Genomic DNA, 6,000 nt, shown 5'->3' with positions numbered 1-6,000 from the left:
AAACATATATCTTACGAACTATTATATGTATTAATTGCCTTTTTATAAATTCTTTTTCTTTCTTCTAAAAAAAAAAAAAAAAAAAAAAGATTGGTGTAACACTAAGAGCATGTAGTGATGATCATATTTCTAAAACTCCATAGGTAACTTTTGATTTTTAACTTCAAAATATAGCCTTTTCTGTAAGCAAATTAATATTTTCAAAGATGTTGGAAACTTCGCCTAGAAAGGTCTTCAGCTATTTCGTAATGGCAAGCAGACTCTGCTTTTTTTATGCTTTGTATAATATACCACCTTATCTGTCTTCCCTGACATCTTTATCACCTCATTCAAGTCTATTCAAAACACTGCTCAAAACTATTCAAAAGTTACCTTTACCGGCTGCTGTAACCGTATTACCTTCCCCTTTAAATTCCTACACTACCCTTTTTCACTGCATCAGGTTCAAGCTTCTTCTTGATTTCAAGGTCCTTCACAACTTTGCTTCTCCGTACATATCCATTACTTCATCCTACTATCTTCGAATAGATGCAGCCATGTATTCCACAGAGGTGTACTTGTGCCCAGTGCACCGAAGCTGGAGAACTTTGCCTAGCAGTACCCAGAAGGACAACATTTGTACCCTCCTGGCCCTAGCCCCTCTTCTGGCTATATAAAGACAGCTCCATCCTGATCCCAACTCAGTTCCTTTTCACTGCCTGTGGCTTATGTCGAAGATTTGTGTGGTATTTTCATCTCATGTTTTTGATCTCATAATCTAGTGGAAAAACTCGCAGAAAACTAGTAGCATTTCAGGTTTAGTTAAGTGTTAGTATAGTGTTAGTTGAACTAGTTGGCTGCCTTGTGTGATACCCTCACCAAGGTTCAAGCATTGCCTGTCTTGGATGAGTGCTTGGGGGGTGATTCTCACATGAGGTGCTTGTTGTGGCTGAGGGATATGATAAGGAATGGTGTTCCATCTGTAAGTCATTCAGAAAGAGGACGGAGGTGGTGAGAGACTTATGTGTGAAGCAGCACCTGGAGGAACAGGCCAAGAGGCTCACTTCAGCACTGAGACCCTTGTCTACTCGATGATTGCCATCGGAACCAGCAAGTCATGCTGCTTCACATGGACTTTAGTGTTTCCTCAAAGAGGAAGAGGAGTTGCTCTTTCTCCTTTGGTGAGATGAGGAAGATGTCCCATAAGACTAATTATGGAGCGCTCCGAGGTTCTGGGAGACTCTCATATTCTAAAAGGAGTGTTGACCAGCGCCATATTCCTTCTGGCATGCACAATGGAGCAGGTCCATCTAATCTCTCCTTGGTACCATGCCAAGATCAGCAAGAGCCCGTATCAACTCTGGTTCTGGCCATGGGGCATCCAGTGACTGTGATGCTGATGATGTCTGCACCAGTGCTGACTGTCTCCACGCTGGAGGCGTATCAGGTGACATCAAACCTGCTTTCCCTCTCAGTCCATGACTCTCCACTAGTTCAGGAGTTTGAAGGTGCTGTAGCTTCTATGTTTCATCTTCCATTATGGCATGTGGCACATTCTGGCTGGGTCGTAGAGCTGCTGGGTTCATCAGCACTGCAGCTCAGGCTGCCCAGGTCCCAGACAGTGGAACTGAGACCAGTGCTGTGACTGGCACCAAAGGCCCTCGCAATGCTGATGGCCCCTTTGGCCTTGATGTTGGCGCCTCTTTTGGTACCGGGTAGAGGGAATGTCTCACTTGGTGCAGATTCCCCATTCCTTTTTGGCATTGATGCTGTTTCTGTTGGGCTTCAGATGAGTCTGGTTGTTTGTTTATTCTGTTGTGCCTGGTTCCATTGTCACCAGAGAATCTGTGCGACTCCTCGAGACCCAGGTTCGGGTCGTCCTCCCGTTCGTCATTGCCTGATAGGCACCAGAGACTATCCTTGGATCACCATTGGTATTGAAGTTGGCATCATTTCTGCAGTTGAGGGGGTTCTTGGTTCAGTGCCTACTGATCACCAGTGCCAGGACTCTCATCAGTCCTTCAGGTCCCATTCTTCAAGCTGCTCTAAAACTAGATCACTGATCCCATGGGTGGCTTCCCTTCCTGAACCAGCTACAAGTGAGACTGAGGCCATCCCTCTAGGCCTCCGATCGTGTGTGTGTGTGTGAGAGAGAGCGCGCAAACCACTGCTGCTTCATCTCTGGACAGCTCTGCCATGCAAGGCTCTTGCTCTCCTTTGATGTCTGAGGACTTCAAGGCATATCAGGACCTTCTTAGATATATAGCTGCTAGGCATCCAGGCTTAATTTATGCAGGAGAATATGCATAAGCTGCTGGATATTCTCCAATCCGCTCCAGAGAGAATAGGCAGCCTGATAAATGAGGTTGTCTTGGAGCCTGAAAAAAGACACTGGAATGCTCCGACTTCATAGCCTCCCACGACAAAGTGTGCAGAGAAGTCATATTTCAATCCCATGCTGGGTTTTGAAGGTTTCTACTCCCATCCAGCACCTAACTCTGTTGTGGTAACCATAGTAAATGACAGTGAAGATATAAATCTGTACTAAAGACAGAGTCTAGGAGGGGATGGACTTCATGGGGAGGAAGATTTATACCTCCTCTTCCTGGCAGACGGGCATTGCGAACCAGCAGGCATTGTTCTCTGAACATGACTGGCTTGTCCTCTCCTGGCACCCAGCAAGTGCCCATTTTGACTTCTATGTCCCAAGCAGAAGTCCATCTTTGTTCCCCCGTTCAGGGACAGGCTGGCTCTGTTTTTTTTGGTGTTTGGGACTCAGTTACCCAGGGTTGTGCCATATAGTTCCCTCCCCCCCTCCTCCTCTCTCTTCAGGGACCCTTCTTACAGGACATAACTTCTGGAGCAGGTTCTGTCTCTACTGGCTCTGGGGGCTGTGGAGGAGGTTTCACTGCAACATTGGGGACAGGGATTCTACTCCCTCCAGGGATGAGTCATGTCCTCTGTGACCTCAACAAATGCATCAGATATGTGGAATTCCATCTGGTCACTTTAGCAACGATCCTCTCCGTGTTAAATTGCAACTGGTTTGTTGGATCTTCAGAATGCTTATTTCCATGTAGCAGTGCTCTCAAGCCACAGGAGGTTTCTATGGTTTGTCATGGCAAACCAGCACTATCAGTATACCATGCTTCCTTTTGATCTGTCTTCCACTCCTGCCTGGTATGTTAACAAATGCATGATCGTAGTGAAAGCATACCTAAGGAAGAGAACTCGTATCTTCTTGTATCTGGATGATTAGTTACTGAGAAGCAAGTCCAGAGAAGAACTCCTCTCTCATGTTCAGTTCATTCTACACTTACTTGATCATCTAAGTCTCATCCTAAACAGCAGGAGGTCAACACTGGTTCCAACTCAAAGAATCGAGTTCACTGGGGCCCTACTAGACTCTGAGTTCAAGAGTGTTGCTACTGACTGACTGACTTCCATGCAATTTGCCACTTCTCTCTGGAGCTGCAGGGGACTCAACCCTCAAGAATAGTCCGCGTATGCCTGAGGTTGCTAGGCCATGTGGCTGCATGCAAATAAGTAATCCAATATGCTAGGTTGCACCTTCATCCTCTTCAAATGTGGCTAAAGTTGGTTTGTCATCTGAATCCTTGGATGGACCAGTCCGACTTCCTCTGCTGATCCTGGAGTCCTTAAGGTGGTGAGTGGCTCAGGGCAATGTGTGCCAGGGTGTTTCCTTCGCTAAGTCCCCACTGATGCCTCCTTAATAGGTTGAGGAATGCATATGGGGTTACTGAAAGGCCTGTGATCAGAATAGGAAACTTCTCTGCATATCGGTGCCCTGGAGCTTTGTACCATCTGCGGTGCCAATCAGGCCCTTCAAGATCACATCAGGGACTCAGCTATGCACGTCCTTACTGACAATACCACCGTGAAGTATTGCATGAACAGAAAGGAGGGAGCGTGCTCCAACCTGCTAGGTCAGGAGGTCATCAGGCTGTTAAAGTTTTGCATCAGAGAAAACATTACCCTGCTGCTGATCATTTAACTGGATTCTAAAACCACCTGGTGGATCACCTCAGCAGAAATTTCTCCCTGAATCATGAGTGGTTTCTGAAGCCCAGTGTCCAGCAATCCATCTTTATGATTTGGGCATCTCGACAGTCATCTCTTTTGCTCTCGAGGGGGGTCTCAGTCCAGGCCCCGTGACCAATTCTTTTCACTTGAGCTGGGACTCTGCACTCCTGTATGCTTTTCTTCCAATTATCCCGCACGTCATTCTCTAGCTGAAATTGGATCATGGCAACCTCATTCTCATTGCTCCGCCGTGGCCAAGACAATGTTAGCTCTCTGACCTCCTCATTAGGCTGGGGAGTTCAACGGAAAATGGCTTGTAACCAGTAAATCTGGGCGTACCTGCTTACACCTTCAGTCTTCTGGTCTTGCACTTAGTTTGTTGAGAGTGCACCTGGTAGTGATTTCAGTGTTTCATTGACCTATCCATGGGAAGTCAGTGTGTTTTGAACTCCATGGAAGCAAGGTTATTGAAAGGAGTCACTTGTCTCCATCCACTGGTTAAAGAACTAGTCCCCTTCGTGTGACCTTTATACTGTCTTAGCAGCTCTTATGAGACCACCATTCGAGCCACTGGCAACTTCTTCTTTCTCCCTTCTGTGTCAGAAAACTGCTTCCCTTGTGACAAAAACAGCTGGAAGGAGTGTGTGTGAATTGCAGGCTTTGATGACAGAGCCTCCTTACATACAGTTTTCCAAAGACAAAGTAACTTTGTAGCCGCATTCTAAGTTTTTATCTAAAGTGGTTTCTCAGTTTCTTTTGAACCAAGTTACATATCTACCAGGGTTCTTCCCTAAGCTGCATTCAACCACAGATGAGCAGCATTTTCACATATTGTATGTCAAGCGATTGCTTAGCTTTTTATCTGGATAGGACTAAACCTTTCCATTCTTCATCTCATCTGTTTGTTTCATATGTGGACCAAATGAAGAGGCAAACGATCTCTCTTCACAAGTGATTTCCAGCTGGATAACTTTTTGTATCCTGACAGCATACGAAGTAGTTCAGACTGTGCCTCCTCAACAGTGCAAGCTGTTTCCATGAGGGCCCAGGTAACCTCAGTGGAATTTCTAAGCAACATTCAGATATTGGAGAGAGAAGGTGGGTGAGGTAATACCTTTTATTAGACCAACTTCTTTTGGTGAGAAAGACAAGCTTACACAGAGTTTCTCTCTCTCTCTCCCACAGAAATTGGTCCAATAATAGATATTACCTCACCCATATTGTGTCTCTAATACCTAGGACTGACATGTTCCTATATTTGACATTTGCAGGGTTGCCACTTGGTCCTCTGTATTATTGGTGATGCAGATGTATATTCCACAACCCACCCTCCTTCCCTTCTGGACCTTTTGTGTGAAGGATCTGAGAGGAGTGGGGATCTGTCCTCATATAGCCAGGGAAGAGGTTAGGGCCACAGCTTCTTGCAGAAACACCTGTCCCTTCATTCATGCTTTTTATGCTCATGAAAAAACAAGGAGGAGTCCTTGTGGCACCTTAGAGACTAACAAATTTATTTGGGCATAAGTTTTCGTGGGCTAAAACCCACTTCATCGGATGCATGGAGTGGAAAATACAGGCAGGTAAAAGCACAAGAAAAGATGGGAGTTACCCCCACTTGGTAGGGCAAGTGCTAATGAGCCAATTCAGTTAAGGTGGAAGTGGGCTGTTCTCAACAGTTGACAAGAAGATGTGACTGCCAAGGGAGGAAAAATCACTTTTGTAGTGCTAATGAAATCAAGGTGGCCCATTTCAAACAGTTGACAGGAAGATGATCCATAAATGCTCATGAAGTGATCCGTAAAACTATTACCACTTTTTCTTTCAAATTCCTCCTCAAGACCCTATTCTGCCTTGACATCGGTAACAAATCAGCCAGTTAATGATAGCTAGCTTGAGTGATAAATGGAAATCATACACTTTCATTATTCTTAAAGAGTATTAATATAAACAATTTGATTGGATTCTTCTCTCCCCACT

At 45.3% G+C, this 6,000-nt stretch overlaps 1 protein-coding gene across 1 annotated transcript in view; it reads left to right on the top strand.

Annotated features, from left to right (window-relative positions):
* Positions 1 to 6,000, top strand: part of PCM1 (pericentriolar material 1) — an 89,265-nt gene that overhangs the window by 45,642 nt on the left and 37,623 nt on the right. The gene's annotated exons all lie outside the window — the stretch shown is intronic.

Source organism: Chelonoidis abingdonii, chromosome 5 (assembly GCF_003597395.2).
Source record: "Chelonoidis abingdonii isolate Lonesome George chromosome 5, CheloAbing_2.0, whole genome shotgun sequence".
Taxonomy (NCBI): Eukaryota; Metazoa; Chordata; order Testudines; family Testudinidae; genus Chelonoidis; species Chelonoidis abingdonii.
Note: the sequence above shows the minus strand (reverse complement) of the source record. Positions and strands in the feature narration are given on the sequence as shown.